Here is a 17,782-nt window from a genome sequence, read left to right on the forward strand (position 1 = left end):
TCTGCCCAGCATATTATGATATGGTCATAATTTCTCAGGATCAGCTTAGAATTCCGGGCCTCCAAGTACTTTTAAGACAGTGAATTAACAGAAAGTTCAAAGCCTCCCTGTTGAAGGACACTGTACAGATTCCTGGGAACATAGAAGAACACACCCTCGTGTCCATTCCTCAGTATGTCTGACCTTTGCTGGGATGGGATCATGTGGTCTTGACCTTCACCTAAATGGGGTGAACTTCTTGTACTGCGAGGCATTTATGGTGGCCTTTGTCTTTGTAGAAAGTAGTCCTCTTGAAATGTCACATGTTTTCTTTTAAGTGCAAGTTTAAAATTTGACTATGTATCTGTGTATGATACAAAACAGGGGGGTAAATATTTTTTGGGGGGAGGTGGACAGAATTTTGTGGCAGCTAGTCAGGATGGTCAGTGTATAATGATATATGCTTATAAAAAGGCAATAACAAAACTCATTATTTTGTTCACTAAGGAAATAATTTTTAAAGATAAAATTAAATGTAGCTACCTTTTCCTCTAACTCCAAGAAAACCTTCACTAGTGGAAAACAGTATTCTACCACTTAGATACGTTCCCCAAAGGGAATGGGATGCCAATAGGAGTGAGCTTTGGTTCATCAGAAGTGGTCAGGCTGGATGACCATGGTTAGGGTACTTTGGGTTCCTTCTAGGTCTGTAATTCAAGAATTATGGGATCATTGGTGCTAGTCTTCAGAGTCAGTAAATCCTGGGAAACATACCTGTACAGGAACCTCTAAAATAACCACTAAGTACTCCATGCCAAGAAGTCACATGATTGCAGGGAACTCTGAAGTCAGGTGTCTTGTCAGACAATGAGATATTTTCCCCATGGTCCCAAAGCCCATTCTAGACAAGCAAATGCTTCATCTATGACAGAAGCCCTGTTACTGCTGCTTTCTGGGTAAAGTAGAACTCATATTGGGTATCTGTGCTAGGAAACTGTCTGCTTTATAGACAGCAAAGCCAATGATGTTCTTTCTGAAGTCCTCAGTGGGACATCAGAAATTAAATGCACTCTGCTGTTCCCTGGACTCTGACGTCACACAGCATCCCTTTGGAATTTACCATGTGCCACCCTGGCTTTATGAGTTAGTGTTAGGTAAGCAGGTTTTGTCACAGTTCACTTATCTTCTAAGGGGAGGAATTGTGACTTATTCTTTGGATCACCCATAGCATTCAGCAGCCTATTCTACAAAGGTTGCGTCTCAGCAACCATTCTTAGGCCCAGTGGACAGAAACTGCTCGGGCCAAGCTCATTCTAACAATGGCAGTGTGCCTCTCCATTTCATCTGACGGTGCTTCTTTGCTCCTGTGTCTCCATAGGCTACTTCCATGTGTCCTGTGGATAACAGGATTGTATAGGCAATCACACAGAGTACAAAGCAACAAATAAAGCAAAAACAGCTTTAAAGAAGTGAGGAAGCCAAACACCACAAAAGGAAAATTCAGAGGAATTTTCACAAATTCGGAGGAACCACAAAGTTGGAGGAATTGTTTGGTCTCTAAGGAAGACTAAGAAGTATGGATCTGAGTGTGCAACCATAGCTAGTAGCTCATCCTAGAGCCACCAGGAGATGAATAGACAAGGGATACAGGGGAGGATGTCAGAAGATGGTGCATGAGAACCAGGTACTACAGAGGGGCCTGGATCTCAGCCTTGGGGAGGGGGGTAGGAGTGTAGGATTTCCCAAACTATCCCCCAGGGACACTGATTTTCCTGCACTTTAACTATCTATACATCAGGCTCTCTGCAGTATCAACTCCTTGGCTCTTTCAGCTTCCACTGTGTCAACAGACCGCAAGATCAGAATACATCACAGGCGTTCTCAGGACACAGTTTGCCTTGTCACATGGAGGTAATGCTGAGAAGGATGGGCAGGCTCAGGGTGACTACTGCCAATGTGTGCATATTCCACCTCTAAGGACATGGCAGTGTGAGGCCTAAGGAGAGACTCCTGTGGTCTTGGCTGCATTCCATTCCTGGGCATCTTGCTTGACCCTGTCTAACAATTCCTGGCTTTACAAAGTCAGTCTGAATCTGAGGCCAGCTCCTCTGCTACCCTCTTTCCTGAGTACTGAGTTCTAACCCTTGGGTTCAGGCTGTCCAACCTAAGGTCCCAGGGCAGCTGAGGAGACATGGATAGGAGGAAAGCTGTACAGCTTACAAGCAGTTGTCTCCACTGAAGTGGCATCTGAGACGGTTGGCTTCCATAGACATTCACGTTTTATTAGGTGACTGTAGTCCAGAATGGTCTACAGGATTCAGAAAGGCTATAATTGCTTGGATAGAATGGCCTCATAGGCTCATATATTTGGATGCTTGGTTCCCAATTAGTGGAACTATTTCAGAAGGATTAGGGTCCTTTGTTGGAAGAAGTGTGTCACTAGGGGAGTGCTTGAAGGTTTCAAAAACCCATATGATTCCCAGTTAGTTCTCTCTCTCTCTCTCTCTCTCTCTCTCTCTCTCTCTCTCTCCCCCTCTCCCTCCCTCCCTCTTTCCATCCCTCCCTCTTTCCATCCCTCCCTCCCTCCTTCCCTCCCTCCCTCCATCCCTCCCTCCCTCCTTCCCTCCCTCCCTCCATCCCTCCCTCCATTCCTCCCTCCCTCCTTCCCTCCATTCCTCCCTCCCTCCTTCCCTCCCTCCCTCCCTCCCTCCCTCTCCCTCTCCCTGTCCCTGTCCCTCTCTGCTTCTTTCTTGTAAATCAGATGTAAGATCTTAGCTACTGCCCCTTAGTAGCCATGACTGCCTGCCTGCTATCATGCTTGTCACCATGATGGTCATGGACTAATCCTCTGGAACTATGAGCCCCAAGTTAAATACTTTCTTTTATAGATTAACTTGGTCATGGTGTGTTGTCATAGCAATAGAAAAGCAACCAAGACAAGGGTGAATCATCAATATGTAGTTTGGGCCATTTGCTCATCTAGAAGGTGGGTGATAAGTACAGGAGGAGTCTCAGGCACATCATACGTCAGTAGGGTGTTCAACTTCCACTTTCTGGGGTAGGATATGTTAGGAAACCCTATTTTCAAACCACAGATCTTGCACAGGCTCTGTCCCACCAACTCCTTCCCTATCTCATGGACTTTGTCATGCTCAGAATGGCGTTCTAAAAGAGGAGAAATTCCCTTCTGGAGGAGCTTGGTGAGACCCAAGAGTTCAGAATACATGGGTGTGCATTTGTGTCTTACTAATCACCATACCAGGACTTCTGCATCTGTGAACTAGGCTGTCTGGTTAGGTGTGTGTGTGTGTGTGTGTGTGTGTGTGTGTGTGTGTATGTGTGTGTGCATGTGTGTGTATGTGTGTATGTGTGTGTATGTGTATATGTGTGTATGTGTGTGTGTGTTTCAATTTGACACAAACTAGAATCATGTAGGAATAGGGAACCTCAAGTGAGAAAATAAGTGAGAAAATGTCACCAGAATGCCCTATGGGGCATCTTTCTTGATTAATGGTTGATGTGGGAAGGCCCAGCCCTCTGTGGATGATGCTATTCCTGGGCAGGTGGTTCTGGGTTATATAAGAAAACAAGCCCAGTGAGCCACACTTCTCCATAGCCTGTGCTACGTCTAGTTCCTGTGCTAGACTTAGTTCCTGCCTCCAGGTTCTTGCTATGAGTTCCCACCCTGAGGTCCCCTGGCTGATGGACTATAAATAACTTATAAGCCAAAGAAACCCTTTCATCCACAAACCCTTTAATTGTTTTGGTCATGTTTGGCAACAGGAGCTTGACTAGGGCATGGTAGAGTGTACTGACTTCATAGGGAATCTGAGGATGAAGTGAGCAAGTGTTTTATGCCAAGTGTTGACCACAGAATAACAGTATGGAAATGAGTTTGAGAGAATGGGGGTCTGGGGAGCTGGGGACCTGGTAAGTTAAGGATCAGACCGCAGTCTACCACTTATAAGCTCTGTGGTCCAGGATGAGTAAGGTTTAGCCCCTCTGAGCTTGAGTTTCTCATTGGTCAGATGGAGATTATTACTAGCTGTGAGAATTCAACGAGACAAAGAGACAAACTATGGAACATAGTGTTTGTCCTCTGTGATATGAGGGCAAACACTATGTCCTCGAGTTTGTGGTAAAAATGTCTTATAAGGTTTTGACTTTAGCTTTGCATTAGAGATACAGTCACTATGGTGACACCGGGGTGGAAGCATTTCCCTTTTGGGGCTGTGCTAGGAAAAAAAGAATGCTGGGTAGGTACGAAGAAGAAGTGGGAGGCTGTGAAGGGGTGGAGGAGGACAGAGTGTGAGCCAGAAGACAGAAGAACTGAAAGATAGTCAATAAACCTATCTGCTAAGAAATGTCTCTATTGTTATGAGAAGCCCTAGCCTTCAAAGGCCAGGATCTTCCAATTTTCTGGGAAAGAAGGACAGAGAAATAGATAACCAGGGACAAAAAGAGTCTGATGGCTCTTACTTCCTTAACTCTGATGAGAGTTTCTAGAATGTAGACACATGGGAGTGGGAGGGAGAAAGAATGTTAGCTAAGGACCCTCATCCTGGTACCCCAGTTGTGATGAGCATCCTTTGTTGAGCTGAGCATTGAAGTCCATCATCTTTGTATAGAAACCAAGGGTCTGGGTCATACCAGTGTGGGTGGGACTATCTCAGGTGTGAGCCCTGAGGCTTCACAGCCACATTGGTGTCATTAAGAAGGCACTACATGGTGGAGTTTCCATGCTGAGTGGGGAAGGTAGGCTGATGATTCCTACAGAGCTGTGGTTTAAAGGACAACACTCAATTCCCAACACCATGGGAATGGCTTTGAGGCAGTTCTTCAAGTATTTTTATTGTCTTTTAGAAGAGAGGGTGCGTGTACACATACACTACCTATTGCCTAGGCTTAGCAAGCAGGTCTTTGCGTTTTCTGCCTCTTCCCACTGGGCTTTTGGTTGGAAAAGGGAACCATTCTGTGATAAGAAAGCTGGAAGCTGGCCAGCTCCTCCTCACGCAGGGGCCTCCAGTAGCCACTTTGGAACTGGTACATTCTTTCTTTCCACTTAATTCTTGAGATGAACCCTGTAAACAAATGCATCTCTCCATCTCAGGGGTAGAAAAACCACAGCCTAGATGTACAGCCATGGGCTTCTGACCTCAAAAGGAGGTTTTCGCCATCCCATGGTACCTCCCTCACCCCATTCTCCCTCATGACATTTCCACACCAAGTCAGTTGGCTATTACAGTTGAACTGAGTGGCAGTTCCAAGGCTCTCAATCATTTCTCCCTTTTGCCGGGGGTCCAGGCTTCTTTAAGACCATAAATAATACATAAATTAGTATGTTGAGCTGATTCCCACACTGTTTTTTCTACGGGCTTTTGGTTCTTCCTTAGATCAATACAGCTTAAAAGAAAAGGAAAAGCCAGCTCAGCTGGTGTGCGGATCCCAGCCTGGCTGAGGGGCTGTAGCACAGCCCACCTTCCTGGGGTGTGAGCCATGCCTGACAGCTCAGCTTGCTTGTCCCTAATGAGCTGGGATGTGGAGGGATGTGGTTGTGCATCCGAAATCCAGCAAGCACTGAGCAAGTGCGTCTGGATCCATACCACTGATGAAACCCTGTTAGAAAGACATCTCTTTCAGGCCTGTGCAAGCAAGGATGGAAAGGTGTGTGAGAATCTGTTCTGTCCTATGCTGCTTCTGGATGGCAGTCTTGCCAAGGTTTCCCAGCATCAGAGATGAAGCCACTCAAAGAGAACGAAAGAGAAACAATCCCAAGGACATGGACTGAATGTATCAGAACAAGCTGCAAGAGAATCTCCATCCTTGGCTCAATTCAACATCCCATGGAAACAGTCTACTAAGCACTCAGCTTTGGACCCAGGGCTTGCTGGTTCAATAGGGTGAAGGAACCTTCTGTAGCCCTGTGTAGGCATTTCAAGGCCCCTTTTTGTGTATTCAGGCTTTTTGCAAGCTCCTTTTGTACACTTGTGCATAGAGCCTCGAGAACCTATACATAACTTGTTCATACTTCCAGCCATTCATTAATCATCTTTCCTTTCCTTTCCTTTCCTTTCCTTTCCTTTCCTTTCCTTTCCTTTCCTTTCCTTTCCTTTCCTTTCCTTTCCTTTCCTTCCTTTCCTTCCTTTCCCCCCTTCTCTCTCTCTCTCTCTCTCTCTCTCTCTCTCTCTCTCTCTCTCTCTCCTCTCTCTCCTCTCTGCCACTATTCTTTTATTTTTTGAATGTGAAACTGCAGCCTTTGACAGCATATGTAGATAAAAGATCTCACAGGGATAAGAGCCAGAGAAAACTTTAACGAGGAGAGCTTAGACCATTTTCAAAGCCCCTCTGCAGTGCACAGAGTGGCTCAGAGCTGGTGGAGCATGAGGTGACACACCATGTCACTGGGCTGCAGTGCACGCTCAGGCCTCGCTCTGATGAGCTGAGCAATTGGGGGACTGTTTGAACAGACCAAAGAAAAATATCAAAAGGCAAATTGGAGTCAGGGAGAAAATGAATAGCCCATGATCTCCAAGGGAGATTACAGACGTAATGACAAAGTAGTGAGGTTTTTAAAGGGGCTGTTATTCTAAGAAAGGTAATTTTGTTCAACTTTTTTTTTTTTTTTTTTTTTTTAGAGGAAAAGAGGATGAAGAGATCAGCGCCAGCTAAATCATCGCTGTCAGATAAAAGATAAATCTTTCATTAGGAAACATTTCTTTGCATGCCCTTTTGACATTGAAGAATATATTTGATGTAAGGATATGGGGCTTTATCAAAACTATAATATGCTAAAATAAACAAAGCCGCAATGTCATGTTTTATTAGAGAACAGCAGCCATAAAAAATATGGAAAAGAACTTTTGAGATTTATAGCATGTCTTTGTATAGGAGCTTTGCTCTATTTAATAAAATTTTAAGAGCCGCACTTTGCTGACAGTTTACAAAGTCAGCAAACTTAGCTGGTAAAACAAAAGGAGGTGCCCAGACCCCATGCTAGTCATGTCTGCACCTCAGTGACTGAAGCACCCACAGAAACAACTTAAAAAAAGGACTGCTGTATTTCCGCTAAGGGTTTCCATCCATGTTTTTGGCTGTGTGATTTTGGGCAGGCATATGTGGCAAAGGCTCCTAATGGAAGTCAGTGTGCAGATGTGGCACATCTGTGCTGGGTCGCCTTCTCCTCTCACCCTCTTTCTTCCTTTCTTTTCCTTAGCCTATGGGATATGTTGCCTCCTTAGCCTATGAGATACTCCCTTCCTCCCAGCTACTTCTCTCTGGAAACTCCTTCAAGAGGAGTGCATTACTGAAGCATCTGTGTGCTTCTAAATCCAACCAAGTTTATGAAATGAACCATCCATATTGTCCCTAAAGAATTGGGTATGACTTTCACGAACAGATCCCCAGTTTGTAGAGTTTAGAGTTCTTGCAACACTGCACTGTTGCCCATACAGGTTTTTCCCTTCATTTCTCCACACCACCTAGACACTTAAGAGAGTCCAGCTGCTTCTTATTTTGAGTCAGGGGACAGGGATAAGAGGAACCCTTACCATGAAGAGAGTCTCAGGGAGGCCACTTGCTGGTACTTGGAATTTCTGCTACCTTCCTTCTCTCTGCCAGCGCAGCACTGGGCTTCACCTTTTATGATTCCGACACCACTTCTCAGCAGTGCCACTGTGGACCGCTGGGACCAAGCCTTTAACTCATCATCCTTTGGAGGACACATCAAAATCATGGCATCCTAGCAATAAGGCTAGGAAGAGTCCTGGGGTGAACTCTGCAGACAGGTTTTATTAATGGAATATGTAGTGTGCTCACAGTTTATGACCTGGTGAACCACAAAGATATTTTTATGCCAGATTTCTGGAATGGGGACATCTCTTATGCCAGCCTCACCTCATACTTGCCAATATCTGGGCGGCTATTACTGAAAGCCTCATATGATATTCTTTAGGTAGAACACTAAGTCACTAAGAAGACAGGCTGTGTTCCAAATTATTTGTATCTAGAAAGCAGAAGCATCACATGATCGTATTATTTGCTCTTCTGGCTTGAGTCATGGAAACGCTGACAATAAATCTGATCATCCAAGTTAACAGTGGAGACGGTCCCACAGAAAAAGAGGATCTTTTCCTAAATCCAAACTCTTAATATATTTCATCTGAGCAGCTATTCTAACTGCCACCTGATGGCTTTCTTCCTGTGCTTAAAAGCTCATGATATTTGGCAGAACTTTCTCACATAACCTCAGCCACAAGTTGTTTTCACTTAGGAAACTTTATTAACGCAAGCCACGTGGCATGTGGTACTTGATTTGGCATTCAAGACTGGACTGCTTTTGCTTGTTCTGAAGTCTTCTTGTTAGCATAGATACAAGGCAGTGAACACTCCTGCAGCTAAAGGGGGTTAGCTCTTTCCCACCCCCCCGCTGAGGGAGTTATGCTCAAGGTGGTCTATGAGAGCTGCTTAGAGTTTACTTGCCAGGTGCTTACTATACCTAGGTAGGTGCTCGGAGTCAGCCAGTGCCCTTCTCAGCACACATCCCTAGTTAGGGGTTTCAGAGATATACCATTCAGAAGCATGGTGTTTTCTGGCGTTTGTTGTTTTGGAGTGAGCACAGCCCCAAGTAGAGAACCCAAGTAGAAAACTGGGCATGGGCTGGACTTGGGTCTCTGGCTGGGGACTGTGTTAAGAGAAGGAAAGATTGGTAACCAACTACTCAAGGGTCACTACAACCCTGCCTTATGCCAAAGTGAGCCATGGAATGAACTTCAGTCTCCTCTTTAATCTTTTTTTTTTTTTTTTCTGTGTGTCTTCTTCAGATCCTTTTCCTAAAAATCCATCCCGCTGTCAGTGCCCAGGAGAGGCAACACTGGAGATAGACTTAGGAGGCTGAAGATCAAGGGTGGGGTTAGAGAACTTTTCCAAGCTACTTTTTGGGAAGCACTTTGGTGTGTGAGAGTGAAGAGGGAAAGGAAGTAGAGACAGAGAAACCCAGAGGCAGTTTGAAGGTCTCTCCTCTATTCCTGGCTAAACCAAATTACTATCCAGGATATTGATTTCCTCCCCCAGAACAGAGGAGTTGGGGGGAAATGTCCCTTTTATTACAGAACTGTGCCATTTTGCACAGGGGAAAGTCTCAGAAAATGTCAAAACCAACCATGTCATTGATGGCACAAGACTAACTGGAATCTCAAGGGGCAAAGGAATCCACACTGCAGTGCCCAGGTGGGTTGTGTTAGCAGTGGGAACAGGTAGTGTGGACTACTTAACAATTAGCTTGGCTCTTGCTGAGCCAAGGGAACTTAGTTCCTTAAGAGTTTGACATGGTCACAAGTCCGAGAGGCAAGGATACCATTAGGAACTGGTTTCTAGAGCTGAGATGACAAGACCTACCAGGTCCTACCAGGGTGACGTTATAGAATGGCTCAAGTGAGGACCTTCCCCAAAGCATTTACTGAGAAGCACTTTGGTGTCTGAAAGAGTGAAGGGAAGAATAGAATAGAGGCAGAGAAAGCCAGAGATAGGGTCCGAGAACACCCTCACAAGCACAGGTTGATTCTGTTCCACAGTGAGTGTGCCATCCCTGGGAAAGATAAACACCAGAAGTTTCCATGAACAAACCTCAGAGTCTGAAGACCAAGAAATCCTAAATGAATTGAATAAATGCTGTTTTCAGGTCTTAGTGGTAAAGGGGAGGTTGAGGGCTGAGGACGGCAGCTGCATCTCCCTGAACCAGTGAGCCGTGGGTCAGGAGCCCACCTCCCTTTCCTCACAGGTATTCCCCACACCATAGCCCAGACGGGTGCTTAGCACCTATGGTTTAATCTTTCCACAGGACAGGAAGCTTATAGATAGGCCTTCAAATGATGGAACTGAAACATATGGCAATAGAATTTAGTCAGACATAAAGAAAACTGAAATCATAGCATTTGCTGGAAAATGGGTGCAGCTGGAGATGATCATGAAATAAGTTCATGAAATAAGTCAGATTCTCATTCTCTCTCTCTCTCTCTCTCTCTCTGACTCTAGGTTGTGTGTTCTTAAGTATGTGATGTGAAGGCAGAAGGCAGACTAAGAGTGATCCCTGAGTGTTAGGAACTGCTGCCTCAGCCACAGACTTCTCTAGCTCTGAAGAGTTATGTTATTGTATATTATATATTATTGTATATTATATATTGTCATTCAAATGCCCAAAGAGAACAGTGATTCAGTTTCCTCCTTCACTCTTGCTCTGGCACTTTTCTTTTTCCTGTCTAGGCTCCATAGCCTCAGGTTATTCATGGTTGACCACCAAACACAGCGTTAGTCTCCATCTTGCTTGGCTAGATGGTTTCTGGCTGTCAGCAAGACCTTGCCTCTCTTTGCTCAGATGACTGCAGCATAGAGTACTCCTGTGCATGCTGCTGAGTTTTCTGATCTTTCGGAATTATCTTTCGTACAGTCTAGCTGTCGTGTGCCTAGTTACAACTGATGGCTACCTAATGAATAGAGCTTCGCCTGGGTGAAAAGATTCTGGCCGGGGAAGGTAGCTTATTCCCAAGAAATGTATACAAACCAGGTTGTCTGTCTTCTTTGGGGATCCGCCTTCAACCTCTCTTGAGGGATAGTCCATTTTCATCTTTTTGTCCTAAGTTATATCCCTTTGGGCCCCAGGGTCACAGCACATAATTAACGTGAGCCCCAAAAGAAGAGTAGATAAATGTACACTTCTGTCTATCCATAACCCATCTGTCTGTCTGGACACCCACCCACACCTCTCTCCATCCACACATGTAATCTTCATAGGAAAGTTGAGGGAGGCAAGGTAAAGCAACAAGCTTAACTCAACAAATACATTCCTTCGTAACTATTGTATCTTTTATTTAATTGAAGTCAGTTTATTTTTTTTCTACAGTGCTAAGAGGGCAAGAGATTTTGCATCTATCACAAAGGGGATGTGGATTTTTGAAAATGCCAAAAGGCCCTGGCTTAGGACTTATATGTAAGATTAGAACTGCCCTCACATTTCCCAATCTCTGCTTCTTCTGAGATGGATGGAGCTATTTTCCTCTTGCTGTTCATGGCTTACAGTTCACTGCTTCTGAAGAATAAGCTTTTCTCAGCTTTCACTATAGATGAGTTTCTGAGACCTATACCCCCTGGTCTATGGCTCACTGAGGGCTGAGACTCAGTGAGAAAAGTGAGGTTAGCCTCAGGAACCAGCATTTCATTGTTGAACTCTGCTATCATCTGGCTGCTCTTAGCCATTTCTTATTTGAATGAAAATAGTCTCCATAGGCTCATAGGGAGTGGCACTATTTGGAGGTGTGGCCTTATTGGAAGAAGTGGTCACTGGGGGTGGGCGTTGAGGTCTCAGATGCTCAAGCCACTCCCAGTGTGGCATTCTCTTCCTGCTGCCTGCTGATGCAGATATAGAACTCTCAGCTGCTTCTCCAGCACCATGTCTGTCTGCATGCCACCATTTTTCCAACCATGACAATAATGAACTGAACCTCTGAACTGTAAGCCAACCCCCAATTAAATGTTTTCCTTTAGAAGAGTTGCTATGGTCATGGTGCCTTTTCACAGTAATGAAACCCTAAGAAACCATTTGAGATGGCCTCAAGTCCTTCTGCTTGTGAGCCTACAAATGCCCAGGGCCTTTGGACCACCCTCAACCCTTGCCAAAATGAGTCTAGGCAAAAGGAGGCAGATACCTTACCCCACTGTGTTCCATGTCCAAGAAGATGGCAAGCAGTCAGTAGTGATGACACTTATGATAGGTGGGAAACTCATGGATGGTGAGCAGGGAGCCTTTCCAGCCCTGCAGCCTCCTGTCTCATGAAGGTGTTGGATACATGCAGTTCTGCCTGAGTGTTCTCACCCATCCTAAGCTTGCCGTGTTTTCTCAGGTCAGGTTGCCTGTGAGATTTGTCTCACTTTAGGGAAACATTCTTCTTTTAGCTCTGATTGCTCATGCTATGCACCCAACATTTGGAAGTATGATTTACTGGTGGCCAAGAAAACAGAGTCCAGTATAGCCCAGCTGAAATCTAGGTACATAGTAGGTACTCAGGAAATATTTGCTAAACTGATAGCAGGAATAGTATTTCCCAAGTAGCCTTGTTGAATTCTGAAAACGATTTATGTGGAGGGAAGCCAAGCCTCTATACCAGCAGTTCTCAACCTGTGGGTTGCAAGTCCTTGGGGGGTTGAATGGCTTTCACAGGGGTTGCCCAAGACTATTGGAAAATACAGATATTTACATTGCAATTCATGACAGCAGCAAAATTAGTTATGAAGTAGCAATGAAAATAATGTTATGGTTGGGGGTCACCACACCATGAGGAACTGTATTAAAGGGTCTTCACTAGGAAGGTTGAGAACCACTGCTGTAGATGAAGAGTGATAGGCTTTTGTTGTTTATTTGCCTTGTTTTTTTTTTTTTTTTTAAATTGACTTGGGGACTGCAGAGAAGGTGGAAAATGCTGTGTAGATAAACAGGTCTGAAGGCTGAGGAGGAGAACCTAGTATGCTTAGTACATCCATGTGGGTCAGCATCTGCCCCACCGCTGGACAGGGCAGGTGCTGGGCTGTAGGGAAGCACAGAGACACTGCTCCGGGGTGGGAAAGCACAGTCTGAGATGTGGGAAAGCCAGAGCTGGTTGGGGGGGGGGCCCCTGGGCCTGAGACAAAGCCGGGACTGTGAGGTTCACTGACTCTTGGACATCCAGATGATGCTGGGAGTCTCAGAAGAACTGAGGATGGAGTCGGGGTCCTGTGGGCTGGGGACAGCATCTACACATACATGAATACCACAGACATACCCACACCATTTTTTTTTTAAAGATAAAGAAAATCAAGACTACAGCAGCAGATCATTAACTATCTACCCTTCTAAATGTAGGTCCTGTGGGACTGTGCAGGCCAGACATCCATGAAGCAAGTCTCAAGAGAGAGGCATTGTCTATCTCTATTCCCTATTCAGAGGTTGATTTGGTAGGTTGTTCACATCAGCTACTTTCTGATTCAGTCTTCTTTTCGTCCATAGCCAATTAGCATCCTGTCTGCTTGCTGTGTGTGTATCAGGGCTTTCTGGATTCTGGCACTCCGCTGATTTGAGCGGTAGCATACTTTGGGTTTGACTTCCACACCATTTCTTTCCCAGAGGCTCTGAGCTCAGCCTAGCAAACAGCCTCTTCTTAATTGGTCCTCTGCCTGAACTGCATCTCCTTCTCTGCTTTAAGGAGCTGGGCCGATCATGCAGAAACCTAGAAGACTTGCTTTCTTCTCATCCCAAAGATTCAGCTAGGGTAGTTTCTCAGGAAGTTAGCTAGGTACCTGCTTCCTCCTCCAGTTTCTCCATGGCCTCCCTCAGTCTTCAAGGCCCACATCCCCAGACAAGAGGTCGGCATATCGCTTTCCCCTCTCCAACAAAGAGGAGAGGTGTGCACGGGACACACAAACACAGAGATAGTTTTGAAAGATCCCATTAAATCGGCCCTCCACTTGTGTGAGGATGCAAGAGTACAGGATGGTAGAGGTCCAGGCAAGTTCACTGTTTGTAGAAGATAACCTTACTCCATGCTTGATTTGAGCCCCTCTAGGAATGTGCACAGAGTTGGAAGGGCACATCTGTCTGGCACTACAGAAGCCACGTAAAATATAACCTTATTGTTCTCTCCTCAATTTCAAAAGCAAGGCTCCTATGCTTGATTTACTGTGCTTAACACACATATTGCATGTGCCATGGAAGGTAATGTCACCTAAGAGTCTTTGCTTGGAAGATTTTTGGTATCTATCTCTCAGGCCCAGTGGCCTGGATACTTCATCAGGCCCACATTCTTTCCCCTGATCTTCTGTTTCCTGGCCTCCTTAGAGTCTCCTGAGGTCTTATGTTTGCCACCTCAGCCTGGTTCAAGCCCTCTTCTCATTTTCCTTGAGCTGGGATTCAGTTAGGGGCTTTGTGCAGCGTAGACTCTTGCTCAGCTCAACGCCTTTCCCACTGGCTTCTGACAAAGAATAAATTGAGAGAGACTTGATGAGGAAGTTCTGCTGAGTCTTCCCATTTGGGGACAAGGGGATGCTTTGGCAAATTTCATTTTGAAGCTGTCACTATTTCCTCCAGAATATTCAACAGGACAGATTTTTACATAAATAACGTAGAGAATTGATTGTATGTGCTGGCTGGGCCAGAGGGATTTCCCCTTTGGAATCACAATTTAAAGATGAGATTCTGAGAACACTGCTGTTAACTGGAGCTTCCATTTGGAAGCTCCTGTTCTCCAGAGTCCTTCTGTGTGAGCTGTTTAGGGCCTCATGCTGCTTACTCATCTCTGTGCCTGTATTTAGCATCAGCAGAAGAAGGGGGGGGGGGGAGAAACTCCACTCTTTTGATGTTTATTTGACTATGGAGGCTGATAGTTCACTTGCCGAAGAGCATAAAATCAAAGATCTAAAAAAAAAAAAAAAAATGTTTCTTGCACTTTGTGTTTGAGCGTGAGGTGCCATGCATGTATATTTGGGTATTTATATGTGTATGCGGTGTGTGCAGTCAATAGTCAAGGTGTGTTAGAGATGTGAACGTCAAGCTAAAAATAAAAATGAGGGCATTTCCTAAAGAATTTTTCTTCCTTTCTTCTCAAAGACACCACCTTTCAGCTGAATCACTCCTTCTTTTTATCCCGGTGCATAATAAGTTACAGGATCATGCCTGCTGTAACACTGAGAGGTTTACCATTCAATATATAATTGTAGCTGAAAGACAAAAAGATGATCTGATTTCAGGAGTAGGAAGAAGGGACAAACAAGCTGAAATGTGATATCACATCTTACTGCTCATGTTTGACTGGAGAGCCAATCTGAGCTATGGGACTTGGTGCTCACACAGTGCCTCAGAAGTCAGACAGATCTCCTCAGGCCATAAGAAAAACTCTCTGCAATGTGTGCTGGTATAAGGAGGGCGAAGAAAAGGTTGTCTAAGACCAGCCTATGATTGCAGCCACCTGAGGCTCCTGATGAAAAACTGTGCATAGTTGGAAGAGCAAATCGCTCACGTTTTTCAGAGATTGTGCAGGATTTTGAAATTAAGCCCAGCAGGGTGAACAGACTTGCCTGTGCTCCAAGCGAGGTGGTGGACTGGTAGGCTTAGAGCTGGGAGCATTTATATTTCAAGCTCTGGGGCTCTGTGCCTGTCTAGCTGTGGAGGACTTGTAGGATTGGCTGTCTCTGTTAGCCTCACTGCAGGCAGGATGGAAGCAGCTTTTGCCTTTGGTCAGGGAAGGCAAGGGAGTGAGGTCCTTAGCAGTGAAATTAGCTTTGTGTTGGACAGGAGACAAGGGGAACTCAGGCAAGCAGATTTTTGTCTGTATTCTATTCCGCACTAAACTGTGGGGCAGCTTACATTGTCCAAAGTAAAGGTCAAACTCTCAGGAAGCCTTTGGAATTTCTAATTCCATTAGAATTTACTCATTTCTAAAATGATAGAGCTTGTTGAGATGTCTCCTTCCCAGTAAAGGTCGGCAGTGAGGTTGACAGTTGTTTGTAATCACCATGAGGCTTGAAAAGCCTTTACCTCACTGGGTTAGGTCTTCTCAGACAGGGACAATGCCTGCGGTGTTAGTCTCCCCACCTAACGCCATGGATAACTCTCTGTAGTAAGGCGAATGCTTGCAGAAGGGATGCTGAACTCCTAGAGAGCCACAGCACATCATTTTCTGCCTGCTTTCTAAAATACAGGTACGTCCCACTTAACATCAGTAATCTCCTAAAAATCAGATGTTCCACTTGATGGTGGTTACCGGAGCCCACTTCTTATTACTGTAAGTGGGAAGAATTGCAATGTGTTACACATCAACAAACCCCAAATCCCTCAGCAATTTCTGAAAACACAGCTGAAACATAGTAAAAATGCCTACATGTGACTGAAAGACCAGGGTATTAGGATGCAAAATGCCTAAAACATCTCTTGCGATCCTCGGCTATTAACATGGTTGGCAAATGATCGCCCCATGTCTCGAAACCCTCCCCTTTCTCCAGTGTCATGTTTTATTTTTCTCCTAAGCTTTCCTTTTTTTCCTGCAAGTTTTTTTTCCATATTTTTTCACTTTTGCAGTACTAAATAAAAACCAGGGCAATTTACTTACAACTCTGATCGTCTGTTTAGAGCAGGTACACAGCAGGCAGAGAAAGGCTCACCCGGAGCTTGAAATCCTACCAAGTGAATTTGGAAAGCCACTTGGGTCTTCCCACCCATGCTGTTTGGGAAGAGGGCTTAGTTAGCAAAGTGCTTGGCATGCAAGCATGAAGGCCTGAGTGCAGAATTCCAGTGCCCACGTGAAAAGCTGAGCATGGTAGCATGGGACTGCAATCCTAGTTTTGGGTAGGTGGAGTCTGGTGGATTCCTGGAGCTTACTCACTGGCCAGTCAGTCTAAGCAAGTGACGAACTCTGCATTTAGTGAGGTGTCCTGTCTTAGAAAGTAAGATGGAGAGTAATTGAGGAAGACATCTAATACTAACCTCTGGCTTCCACACACAGGTCATACAGGTGCATTCGCACACTGGAACACACACACACACACACACACACACACACACACACACCAGAAACTGGTACTGGTAGTGTAGAGTAGTTGTGATAGACCTGGCTATGTTAGTTTATTTGTTTATCTTAATTGTGAAAGCGTTTGGAACTTTGAACTGGAAAAGCCGTGAGTGTTCAGAGCTGAAGGGCTGTTCTGTGTAAGCTTAGAAGATAAGAATGGTGAAGGAAATGAAGACAATGGAGGTCTGGCTTGTGAAATGTCACAGGGAAACAAAGACTATCAGCGTAGTTTGTTGGTATTTTAGGTTAAAAATATCTGTGGTTTTGGTCAGCTGGGGCTGACGAATCAGCTGTAATTGATAATAAATTGGCATCATTGAAGAGAAATAATCTGAAGAGAATGTGTTTTCTCAAAGTCAGCACATAGAAGCTGTGGTCCCAGGCAAACCAGGCTATATCTTATGCTCATCTCAAGTTCAGTAGCTGAACTTGGCAATGTGTAAGAGTTTCCCACTTGCTATTTGTTTTGAAGACATGAGAGATACAAGACTGAGTAGTAATGGAGAAAGGCTGACACTCAGCCCTGTGTGGCAGGGTCAGAGCCTCTGAAGAGATGTCAGGAAAGACTCATGGTAAACATGCAGACAGAGTTTAAGTGAGAACAGCAGGATTTTGGAGATACCAGAACCATGGGATGTCAAGGTGTGCAGTAGAGTTGGCTTAAGCCTGTGAGGCAAGCCATCCATGCTGTGGATGATAGAACCTGAAAAGTCAGGCTGGGCAGTCCTTCTGGAAACCAGAAGATCATGATTCCCGACACTGGGCTGCAGACCATTGACTTATGTCACTGGATTTTGGTTTTTGTTTTTTTCTCATTGTTTATGTGCTCTGATTCTTCCTCACTGAGATAAGAAATATTTAACTTGACTTTGATTTTACAAGAGTCTGCAGATGAGAGACTTTAAAATCTTTACAGAAACTGAACGTTTAAAGTGTTAGAATTGTTAAAGACTATAGGACTTTTAGTGTTATGCTGTATTTTATATTAACATGAGATCTTAGGGGCCATCAGAAAAAAATGAAAAGATTATGATTTAACAGTGATATATTTGTGTGTCTTGTTGACAAGAGATGGTAGTTTTTATATTGTTACCTAAGAAGAGGAAACCTCAATTGGAGAACTGCCTTGCTCAGATTGGCTTGTGGCCATGTCTATGAGAGATTGTCCTGATTAATGATAGTTGTATCATTGAGGGACCTGCCCACTGGTGTGGAACTAT

The sequence above is a fragment of the Arvicanthis niloticus genome, chromosome 19 (genome assembly GCF_011762505.2).
Source record: "Arvicanthis niloticus isolate mArvNil1 chromosome 19, mArvNil1.pat.X, whole genome shotgun sequence".
Lineage (NCBI taxonomy): Eukaryota > Metazoa > Chordata > Mammalia > Rodentia > Muridae > Arvicanthis > Arvicanthis niloticus.